The 12,150-nt window shown below is 44.0% G+C and overlaps 1 protein-coding gene across 9 annotated transcripts in view; it reads right to left on the bottom strand.

Moving 5' to 3' along the window:
* The window catches only part of CEP85 (centrosomal protein 85), a 39,297-nt gene extending 31,931 nt beyond the window's left edge, over positions 1-7,366 (bottom strand). For 2 of the 9 annotated variants that reach the window (XR_011967113.1, XM_072609431.1), the window contains exon 1: positions 7,225-7,347. The gene's annotated coding sequence lies outside the window, so the exon portion shown is untranslated. Of the gene's footprint in view, positions 1-6,438; positions 6,688-7,224 lie in introns of those variants that run through there. The other 7 variants (XM_072609435.1, XM_072609437.1, XM_072609438.1 and 4 more) reach the window with 7 other exon arrangements.
* Between the last annotated feature and the right edge of the window lie 4,784 nt (positions 7,367-12,150).

Here is a 12,150-nt window from a genome sequence, read left to right as displayed (position 1 = left end):
TGCTATTTTTAAATATCGTCATTCAAAAATTACAGGTCCTCCTCACTTCTTAAACTGGACTTTTACTGTGCTTCAAAGATCTCTTTCTATTGATTTTCCTAAAACACAGATCTGACTATGTCATCCCTCAAACCCATCAAGTCTAGTGGCTCCCTATTAACACCAGGGTCAAACAGAAAATCATCCATTTAGCATTTAAAGCCTAACATAACCTGGTCCCTTCCTACCTTTCCAATGTTCTTTACTTTGTTTTATTGCACTCCAAGCATCCTACACAAAACACTACTTTGCACTGACTGTCCCCATGCCTGGAATATTCTCCCTCCTCCTCTCCCCTCGGGATTTAGCTCTTCAATCACCTTCTACAGGCAGCCTTTCCAAGTTTCTTCTCGATGCCCCCTCCTCCCTTCCCTCTGATGGTATCTTTGGTTTAAACTTTTTGGACTATTCTAAGTCTGCCTTTGCTAGCTCATCATTCATATCACAGCCCCTAACTAGGAATATTCCCCAAGGTTGTATCCTGGGCCCTCTTCTTCCTCTCTATACTCTCTTGGTAATCTCATCAGTTCCCATGGATTTAACTGTCATCTCTGTCCAGCCCTCTCTCTCTGAAGTTCAGTCCAGTATAACTCACATTAACGCCTTTGCTTCTAATTAAAGGTTTCTAACTTGATGTCCTAGAGACAACCTAAAGCCAAGGTAGGCAGCTGATGGCACAGATTGCTGAGCCTGTAGTTAGGAAAACCTGAGTTCAAATCCAGCCTCAGATATTTGCTGGCTGTGTGACCCAGGACAAGTCTTCTATTTGCCTCAGTTTCCTCAAATGTAAAATGGGGATAAGAATAGTACTTACCTCAAAGGACTGTTGGGATGATCAAACGAGAAAATATTTGTAAAGCACTTAGTATGCTTATTCCCTCTTCTCCCTCTCAAAAGGTCTAAAATTGAACTCATTGTCCTTCCTCTAAACGTTCCCCCATTCCAAACTTCCCTATTTCTCTCAAAGGCAGTAGCACCCCATCCTTCCTGTGTCTTAGGTTTGTAATGTCTGCATTATCCTGGACTCTTCACTTTTCCTCATTCTACATTTACAGTTGGGCAGCTAGGTGCACAGCAATGAATACAGCACTTGGCCTGGAGTCAGGAAGACTCATCTCCCTGAGTTTAAATCTGGCCTCAGAAACTAGCTGGGTGACCCTGGGAAAGTCACTCAACCCAGTCTGCCTCAGTTTCTGAATCTGCAAAATGAGCTGGAGAAGGAAATGACAAATCGCTCCATTATCTTTGCCAAGAAAAATCCAAACAGGGCCACAAAGAGTCAGACACGACTGAAATGACTTAACAACAAACATTCTACCTTCCTAACATCCCGCACATCCAAACCCTTGTCACCACTTATACAGTTACCATCTTAAATCAGGCCCCCATCACCACTCACCTAGATTATTGCAACAGCCTCCTAATTGGTCTCCTTCCCCCATGTCTCTCACTACTCAAATTCATTCTATTGCTGCCAAAGTAATTTTCCTTAAGCACGGATCTGACCATGGGACTCCTTTACTTAATGAACTCCAGAGAGTCCCTAATGCTACTAAGAATAAAATTTAAACCCCTCCAGTTAGTTTTTAAAGCTCTAGACAGCCTAGCTCCAACCCACTTTCCAGCCTCAATGGACATTAATTCCCCTCCCTTACTCCACAATCCAGCCAAACTTGCCTTCTCTATTAACCCCACAATACTCCATCTCCTGTCCTCCATGCCTTTGCACTAGCAAATGCCTGAGTCCCTCTCTTCCTTTAAGATGCAGTTCAGACCTTTCTTCTTTGCATAAAGCCTTTCCTGATCCCCACTCCCCCACCACTAACTGTCAGTACCCACTCATCCCTCCAACAGTGCATTTCTTTAACTACTACGAAGTTCATGCTACTCTTAACTACTACCCAATCAAAATCCTGGTAGCTACTGTCTACAGACCCCAAGAACACTCCCTTTCCTTTCTCAAAGAGTTTGATACTTGGCTCACAATTTTTTTCTCTTCCCCTAACTCCTCCCCTCATACTAGGGGACTTCATTCACCATGTATACTAACTCAACCTCAAACGCTTTAAATGCTGTTTCTTAACCTACTCACTTCCCATGAGATCCCCATCTCAGACACACACAAAGATAATCAAATCCTTGATCTTGCCAACAACCATTCACCTTCCCCATTCAAGAATTCCCAAATCCCTTTATCCAACCAAAACCTATTAGTTTTTCACCAATGTCTCTGCTTTCCTTTACAAAACCTTGGTCCACACTGTGACCTCTAATCCTTTGTCCTCTCAATTCTCTCCCAAGCCATCTGCCCTGCACTAACCACTCTCTCCTCTATTCCACATCCTGGTCCCTTGGTGAACCAATTCAACTCTACATTGTCCCCTCATCATGTGACCTTGCCAATTATGCCCTACCAAGCCTCATCCTTGAATCACTCCCACCATTTGCTGTTTTTGCTCCTATGCATGACACTGAAAGGACTAAAACCACACAACTGTTCTGACTGGGTCCAGCACAAGTGGATGGTGCACAGCCTCACCTGGGCCTCCCTGCTGCCAGGCAGTCCTGCCATACCTCTCTTATCAGCTCACTAGCCCACTCTCCACAGCAGCTCTTCCAAACCTTTTCATCTTTCCTCCAACCTCTTGTGGTTCCTCCTCCCCCCACCACTGAGAACCTTGCTTCCTAGTTTACAGAAATCATTCAAGCCATTTGCTCTCAACTCCCTCTTCCTCATCTCCTGTCATTCAGATGCCTTCTGCCACTCTCTTCCTTCACCCCCACCTCACATGAAGTGGCCTCACTCCTTGCCAAGGTTAACCCCTCTACCTGCTCAGCAATTCCACTGCATCCCATTTCCAACAGACTGCCCCCTCTGTCATCCCCAGTCTATCACTTATTTTCAATCTGTCCCTGTCCACTGGCTCATTCTCTACTTCCTACAAGCATGGCCAAATCTCTCGTAACTCCCCACAAAGTATGTCAACAATAGGTGCCTCCACTTTCTCTCCTCTCACTCCCTACTTAACCCCTTACAGTTTGATTTCTGACCTTATCATTCCTTTGAAACTGCTCTCTCCAAAGTTACTAATGATCTCTTAGTTGCCAAATCCAATGGCCTTTTCTCAATCTTCAGTGTCCTTGATCTTTCTGGGGTCTTTGACATGGTTGATCCCCTTCTCTACTTGGATACTCTCTTTACCAGGATATGACTCTCTCTCCTAGTTCTCCTCTTACCTATCTGACCACCACTCTTCAGTCTACTTTGCTGGCTCTTCATCCAGATCATGCCCTGTAACCATCAACGTCTCACACAAGGTTCCGTCCAGGACCTCTTCTGTTTTCCCTCTTTACTGCTTCACGTGGTGATCTCATCAGTTCCTATGGATTTAATTACTATCTCTATGCTAATGATTCAAATCTACCTACTCAGTACTAACCCCTCTGCTGACCTCCAATCTCTCATTTCCAACTGCCTTCCAGACATCTCAAACTAGATATCCAGTACTCATCTTAAACTCAGTTTGTTCAAAACGGAAATCATTAGCTTTCCTCCTCCTACACTCTCCCTCTTTCCCTCTTACTGTCAAAAGCACCACCACTGTCCCAGTCCCTCAGGCTTGAAATCTAGAAGTCATAGTCAACTCTTCACTATGTCACACATCTCGGCAACACCTCTTGAATACACCCTTTTCTCTCCTCTGAAAATGCCATGATTCTGGTGCAAGACCCTCATTATCTCAAGCCTGGATTATTTTCAATAGCCTCTTCCTTAGGTCTGCTAACTTCGATTCTCTCTCCACCAAGGCAATTTGGTACTGATTAAATACAAAATCCTTTGTCTGGCATTCATAACATAGACCCCTCTTACTTTTCCAGTCTTGTTACTCCTCATGCCCCTCCACATACCCTGACCCAGTAATTATGACCTCCTTGTTCTTCTAAACCTGAAATGCTTTTCCTTATCCCTTCCTCCTCCAACTTTCCTGGCTTCCTTTAAGTGTCAACTAAAATCTCATCTTCTACAAGAAGCCTTTTCTAAACCCTCTTAAATTTGGTGCCTTTCTTCTAATTATTTTTTATCCTGTATGTAGTTTTTTAAAAAAACATATTTATTCTCTCCTCTATTAGACTGTGAGATCCTTGAGTGCTGGGACTGTCTTTTGTCTCTTTTTGCATTCCTAGCACTTAGCACAGTGCCTGGCACATAATAGGCACTTAATGTTTATTGATTGTATATGTACACATATGCGTATATTTCTTAACTTTACTTACACTATATTTTTCCATGTATTCATTATCTGTCTCATTAGAATGTAAGGTCATGTGAACAGGGATTATTTCATTCTTTGTACCTATCTCTCCAGTGCCTGGTACATGGTAGACACTTAATAAGTATTAGCTGATTCTTTTTTAAATTTCATCACAATAGAGAGAAGGTTTTCCACAAGTTTTAAGTATTAGGTCTGGAAGTCCCAAAATGCCTACAGAATTCCACACAGAATAAATCAGGCTACAGTTAAGAGTGGGAAGCTCCTCCCAGATGAAAGGCCTCTTCTCATTAGGACTTAGTGGACAAGGATGTCCTAATCAGTGACAGCCTCTCCTGGAACATTTCTACAGACTCACCGAATACCCTGAAATCAGGGCCTGACTTTGCTTTGTATTAGTGTTTAGCACAATGTTTGGCAGAGCTTGGCACATAGCAGATGCTTAATAAATGCTTTAAGGGTAAGGGAGCCTGGACCAGGTGACACAGGATCCTGAGAAGAACTTAATTCCGTGGCTTTGTAAGTAATAACATTTTTAGCTTTGCAATAAGTTTGTTCTATGTTGCTTTTCCTCTTAATTATTTACTAAAGTTATTTTCTGTAATTCAACCTCTTCTCAAAAGGTCAAAGAAAAAAAGGGCTTTTCTTCCTTATGAAGTTAAGAGAGTCGGTCATAGTAACTCATGTTTTTAAGTGCTTGAGAGTTTACAAAGCATCTTCTCTACAACAACTCTGTGAAATATGTTCAATGTATCCAAAACCAAACTCATTATCTTTTTCCCCCAAACTCTTCTCTCTTTCTAATTTTCCTAAAACTGTTTTGGGCACTACTATCCTCTCAGTCTGGATGGTTAAAACCTAATGTCATGCTTGACTCCACAATCTCTCAAAAACTCCATATCTAATCTGTTGTCAAGTGCTGTCAAGGGCACCTTTGTAAATCTCTCAAATACAACCCCTCCCTCTCCACTATGACACTGTCACCACCTGGCCTTCATCATCTCAGGCCTAGACCATTCCAAGTGCTGTTCGATGGTCTTCCTGCCTCAAGTCTTTCCCCACTCCAGTCCATCCTCCACTCAGATGATTTTCTTAACTGCTAAGTAATCAAACTGATTTTTCTAAAGCAGAGATCGGATTCCCTTCCAAGCATCAGTTATAAAATCCCAATTTGGCTTTTAAAGACTTTTACAACCTGACCTTTCTACTTATCCAGTCCTCTTACATCTCACTCCCCTCTAAATATCCTGTGATCCAGTGACACTGGCCTCCTAGCTATTCCTCTAACAAGTATTCCCTCTCTCAATACTTTTTCACTGATTATTCCCCATACCTGTAATTCCCTCCTCAACTCCACCAGGCTTCCCTGATTTCCTTCAGGTCCCAGCTCAAATCCCACCGTCTGTGAGGTACCTTTCCCAAACCTCCTTATTGCTGGTGCCTTTCCTATAAGATTGCCATCAATTTACCCTCTCTGAATCTCATTTATACGTAGTTATTTACATGTTTTTTCTCCGGTTTGGCTCAGAACTCCTTGAAAGCATGGACTGTTTTTTCTAACACAAACACTTAACATGTGGCACACAGCAAGTGATCAATTCATGATTGTTAACTGGACGTGAAATAAGTAGTATAAGGATTACTATCCCCATTTTACAGATGAGGAAACTGAAAAGGGTTGTAATTTGCTTGGGATCACACAACTAGGTAATATAAGAGTCAGAATTCTAAACCATCTTTACGTTCAATTTAAAACTTAAATAAATTTGATTAATTCTAAGGTTCCCTCCAGCTCAAATATTCTATTAGCCAGAGCAGATCAGAGGAAATAGTGGCAGTTATTATTACCCTGAGTCTTTCCCGGATTGCTCCAAATAGAGGTGAGGAAGCTATTAGAAAATAAAAGCCTTAGGGAAAATAGATGTGTGGTTCTGAGGCTCCTGCTAATAATTCCTTATCTACCAAAACCAAATCCTGGCCTTTAATTGCTACCCTCCTCTCTGTGTAAGCTCAGCCTCTGCAGCTGCTAACAGAAAGGCACTGCCCACAGAAGAAGCGCAGGGAATTTCACACTATCACACCATGTTCATCATCGTGACTATTCATAAACCACCCCCACATCTCTTACCTTTCCCCAAAACTAGTGCAGGCTACTCAGGGTTTTCTGGTGGTCCCTCCCGCGAGCCTCTCTTGGCCGCAGCTCTCCTCTGCCCCACTCTCTGCACTACGCAGTCATCTCTGGACATGCCAGGTGTCCTCTCCTACAACCGCAGGGGCCGCGTAACGCTTATCTTCCTATCCCTGGCATCCAGCACGGAACCTCCGGAATACGTATGTAGTGAATGAATGAGCGTCCAGGCCTCAGGAGAACTGAAATCTAAGTGTATCATGGAAAGATGCGGGACTAAACCAAGGGCAACGGAGAATGGGCTAGGTGTGCCAACTGGAAGGGAGAAAACTGGGGAGCGGGGGGGGCCGTGTCCTTTCCCGTCGGCCCTCCCACCCCGTAACTGATCCACCTGGCTTATATGGATCCGAAAGCGGGGGGGGCAAACGGAAAGGACGTGGAGGTCCCGTACCCCTAACTCACTGTGACTTGGCACCTCCCTGGGCCTCAGTTTCCCTACCTGAAAAAAAATAAGGGGAGGGGGAGGCTGAATCCAGGGGAGTCCTTAAGCTCTGGCAGCCTACTTGCTGGTAGGGAGGTTGGCAGAGCTCGGAATCTGGGTGGGGAGGGGGACGGTGCCACGCAAAGGGCAGAAAGCTTGGGTGGCGTTCCTGGCTCTGCGCATGCGCCCTGCTTGCCACGCTCCCCCTTGCTCAAGAGGGACCCCGCGGCCCCGCCAAGGACAGCGAAGGAGGTTTGGAGGAGTCAGTTCTGGGGGAGACACCCCCTCAGAGGAAGGCTACTCACCCAGGGCCCGGAAGAAAGTAGCTCCAGCGCCGGTCAGAAACCCTCGCCAGGGACGCCGCGTTCTCTTCTCCAACGGCCGTTAGCGCTCCACACGACCGCGCCTCAGAGAGCGCGCGCCGCCCCGCCCCGCCCCTTTCCGCTCACTCCCGGCCAATCGGAGGACGGGAGCCCCTCTTTCGCCCCGCCCCCGTCCTGTGCTCCTCCGTGGCCCGGGGATCGGGCGGGGGAGAAAACAAACGCTTTTTTCTCCAGCTGGCCCCAACCGCTCCTCGTAGCAGATGAGTTGTTTTTGTTTTTTTGTCCCCCAGTCTTGCTCTCGGTAGGGAGTGTTAGGTGAGAGAAACCGAGGCAGGTATAGGTTATAATCCTAATAATAGGACAACGTCCTCCCCACTCTGTAAGAGAGGTCGAGGAGGAGCTCCATGTGCTAGGATTGGTGCCAGCCACCTTGGTCCGGCTCGGTGCTAAGCGCCGGACAGACGCGGGGCGTTTCCTCCGATGCTCGCCCCTCCCCCCAGGTAGGCGCTATTGTCCACTCGTGTCCGATCCGCGCCTCCATCCCCCACTAGGCTCCTGCTCCCATGGCGCTCCATCTGTCCTCTGCAGTCCGTCAGTCGTTCCGGCATCGGGGTCTTTTCCGATGAGGTGACCGGAGCACTGAAGCTTGACCTTCCCGGGAAGAGCCTGAAGGATTCCCTTAGGCCCTGACCGGTCCGCGCTCCTCAGAACCCTGGATTCTGCAGCCTCCCTCCCCTTGCAGCGTCCTCTGACCCGGCTCATGAAAGGGGCCGTGCCCTGCACGTGCCCTTAGACAGGCCCTCCGCTGCATGGGCGTCACCTCATCCTGAGGGTCTCCCAGTGCATCCTGGGCCATCTCCAGTCATCCTGATGAACGTCTGGTCCCAGGATTCACTGGAGGAGAAGTGAGGCTGGTGACCTGCACAGCCCTCCCTCACTCAAAGCAAAGTCAAGGGCGAGTCATGTCGTCCTTTCTCCGATGGCATGGTCTTCTTCGAAAACACGACAGCCACTCTGACAGCCCTGCATCGCTGCTGGAAAAACCATGGCATTGCCCATACAGATCTCTGTGGGCAAGGTGATGTCTCCACTCTGCAGTCCAGATTTGCCATCGCTTTCCTTCCAAGGAGCAAGCGCCTTCTCATTTCATGACTGCCATCACCATCTGCCATGATCCTTGAGCTCAAGAATATAAAATACAACCCCGCTTCCAATTCTGCCTCTGTTTGCTGGGAAGTGATGGGACCAGTTGCCAAGGTTGTTTTTTTGTTTATTTTTATGTTAAGGTTTAAGCTATTTTACACTCTCCTCTTTCACCCTCATCAAGAGGCTTCGTAATCCCACTTCACTTTCTGCCATCCAAGTGGTGTCATCTGCATACCTGAGATGGTTGGTATTTCTCCCTGCCATCTTCATTCTGGCTTTGATTCTTCCAGCCTGCATGAGGTACTCTTCATTGAGGCAGATGGAAGTGAAGTGACTTGCCTAGAATCACACAACTGGTAAAGAGGACCAAAAAGAAAAATGATAAATATTGAAAGGGTTGCAGGAGTGTATCATGCTGTATGTTGGTCTGGTCATTCTGCAAAACAGTTTGGAACTATGTCCCAAGAGCTACCAAATTGTGCATACCCTTTGACCATTGATAGCCCTACTAGGCTTAGATTCCCAAAGAGATCAGAGAAAGAAGGAAAAGGTCCATATGGACAAAAATGTTTTATGGTAGTTTTTTTTTGTACTGGCAAAGAACTGGAAACTATAAGAGATCAATTGAAAAATGGCTGAACAAATTATACTATATGAATGTAACAGAGTAGTATGGCATAGTCGATGGAACCCTGGGCCTAGAGTAAGGAATCTGGCCTCAGGCACTTACTGGCTTGTGACCCTGGACAAATCACTTTACTTCTTTATATCTCAGTTTCTTCATCTGTAAAATGGAGATAATAGCACCTACCTCCAAAGGTTGTTGTGAGGGTCAAATGGGATCATATTTTTAAAACCTATCAAAGCTAGCTGTTATTAGCTACTGGTATTATACTGTAAGAAATAATGAAAGGGACACTTTTCAGAAAAACAGGAATACTTGTGTGAACTAAGGCAGAATGAAGTGAATAGAGCCACAGGAACAATTTCTATAATACCATTATAAAGACAAACAACTCTGAAAAACTTTAGAATTCTGATCTATGCAATGACCCACTACAGTTCCAGACGACCAGACGAGGAAGCCTGCTTTCTACCTCCTGAGAGAGGTGGCGCCTTAGGGTGCAGAATGAGACATATTTTTACACATGAATAATGTGGACATTTGTTTTGCTTGACATAATCGCTACAAGAGTTTCTTTTTTTAAACAGGGGGAGAGATGGGAGAAGGAGGAAAATAGATTTTTGTTGATTGAAAAAAGGATTTAAATTTTAAAAAGAAGAAAAAAGTTCTACTTTCCTATTCTGATGAAGAGGTTTTGGGACTGCCATCTTGACTGGATGTCTAGTGAAGTGGAACGTGGTATTTCCTTCCCTCCCCCCTTATCCTTGTCTCCCCATGGCAGTGGTAACTTACACTCATTGTGGGGAGAACATGTGCTTGTCTAGGTGAGCCCAAGACTGGTCCACAGGTGCCTGGCTGACTTTTTTGTGTTTTGTGTGTGTGTGTTTTGTGTGTTTTTTCCCTCTGAGCCCACATCAACAACAAAATACTGAGAAACAAACATTTCCAGTTCTGATAGTAGTCCCCTATGTTCAAGAGAAGGGAAAGCAGGGTTAGTGTAAGATGACAGAAGTCTTCAAGGAGGGGTGACACTTGAGCTGAATACTGAAGAAAGATTAGAATTCTGAAAAGGCAGAGATGAGGAGAAAGCATATTCCAGGCCCTAGGAATTACTCAAGCTATTATATTGAGGTGAGAGAAATAATGTAGAATGTAGTAATCGGCTGGCAGTCTAGCTTGTACAGAACATGCAGAGGGTAATGTAAAATAAGGTTTGAAATGGTATTACAGAATTTTAGAGCTGAAAGAGATCTCTGAGTGCATCTAGTCCAGAACAAACATTCACTCCCACACACCAGACAAGTGTCCATCCAGCCTGGGCTTGGATGGAGATCTTTGGTGAGAATGCATCCTATTCCATTTTTGTATGGAAAGCATTTCTTTCTGTGGAGCCAAAATGTATACAATATGCATTTTCCTTCCCATTTATCTGGGAACACTAAAACAAGTTTAATGTTGCTACATATGATAAGCCTTCAAATACTTAAAATCAGTTATCACATTCCCTCTAACTCTTCTCTGCTCCAAGTTTAAAATCCCAATAACTTCAATACTCATATGACATGATGTTAAAAGTCCTGCTCATTTCACCACTCTACTTTACCAGTGTCCTTCCTACAGTGTAGGAGCTAAATTTGAGGAGCTATGACCAGGGCAGGATGATTGCTTTCTTAGCACAACCTAAAATTGCATTAATACTTTTGACTGGCATATCATACAGTTGATTCCTATGGAGCTTGTACTCCACTAAAAACCCAAGATCTATTGAAGGTGAATTGCTATCTAGTCATGCCTCTCCCCATCTTGTATTTGAGAAGTGGATTTTCTGAATCCATATGTAAAATGTTACATTATTAAATTTCATGTTCTTAGATATAATCCACCCTGCTAACCTGTTGAGAACTTTTTGGATTCTGACATCCAGTGTGTTACCTATTGTTCTCAGGCTTGCAAAATTGAAAGGTATATCAATTCTGCCTTCATCTAGGCCCTGAGGCACTCCAGCAAAGGCCCTTCTCCAAATTATCTCTGAATCATGAATGCCTATTCTTTGGAATCAGTCATTCACACTTACTGGAATGATATGAGAGACTTTGTTAAATACTTTTTTGAAATCTAGATAAATAATATCTTTGGCATTTCGCTGATTTTCCAATCTTAGAATTGTGTAAAAAAGAGGAAATTCAGTTAGTCTAGCATGACCTATTTTCAATGATGTCATCCCGCTTCTTTGGAACCACTGTGGTCACAAACCATCCCTTTAATAATATGTTCGAGAATTTCCTGAGGAATCAGATTCAAACTCACTGGCCTAGAGTTTTCAGATTCCACTCTTCCATTTGAAAAACAAATTAGGATAATAATCACTCTTTTCCAGTCCTGTGGCACCACTCTTATTCTCCACAGACTTTTAAAGGTCAATCAACTATTCAGTCAACAAGATTTATTAAGCACCTGCTATGTCCCATTTATGTTTATAAGTGCTAATGAAAATACACATTTTCATTAGTATTTATAAATAGCCTTAACTCCTTATGAACTTGAATGCTCTTGACATTCTTTCAGGATCATTCCATGCCTCCAAATTCCATCTTCATCTCCTATTCTTGCTTCCATCTTCCATTAGTGTGTTTTTAAGATTGGCCAATCATATTCCCCTGCCTCCATATGGTTCTATTTAGAGAACACTTTTCCTTATCAGAGTTGTCAGAATCATTTATTTTTGTTTCTTGGAAATTATATTCTAGTATGCCTCCAATCTCTGCCTTGCTGACTTTGGCTGTGGAATTTTAGGCCATGGGACCCTCCCTATCTTTTTTCTGAATCCTTTGAAACCCCTACCAAAATTTGTGGTTCACATCAGACTATGATTGGCATTTTCCTCTTTCTTTGTCTTGATTTCTGACGAAGTAACCATTCCCTGCCAACGTCCCCATCATTTTAATTTTAGCTATCAGTTCTCCATAGGTAGTAAAAGTCAGGTTCAGAATAGAAATCCCCCTTCTTGCTTCTTTTGAAGGATTAAATTATCATTAGAAAAATTAAATTATGTCTGGATTACTTAAGTCTCTCATCATGCCTCCATTTGAAACATGTGATCTTTCTTCACCTTCGTGAATTTCTTGTGTTTCGTGTGT

This window comes from Notamacropus eugenii, chromosome 5 (assembly GCF_028372415.1).
Source record: "Notamacropus eugenii isolate mMacEug1 chromosome 5, mMacEug1.pri_v2, whole genome shotgun sequence".
In the NCBI taxonomy this organism is placed as follows: Eukaryota; Metazoa; Chordata; class Mammalia; order Diprotodontia; family Macropodidae; genus Notamacropus; species Notamacropus eugenii.
The sequence above is the reverse complement of the archived record's forward strand: the minus strand, read 5'-3'. Positions and strand labels throughout refer to the sequence as shown.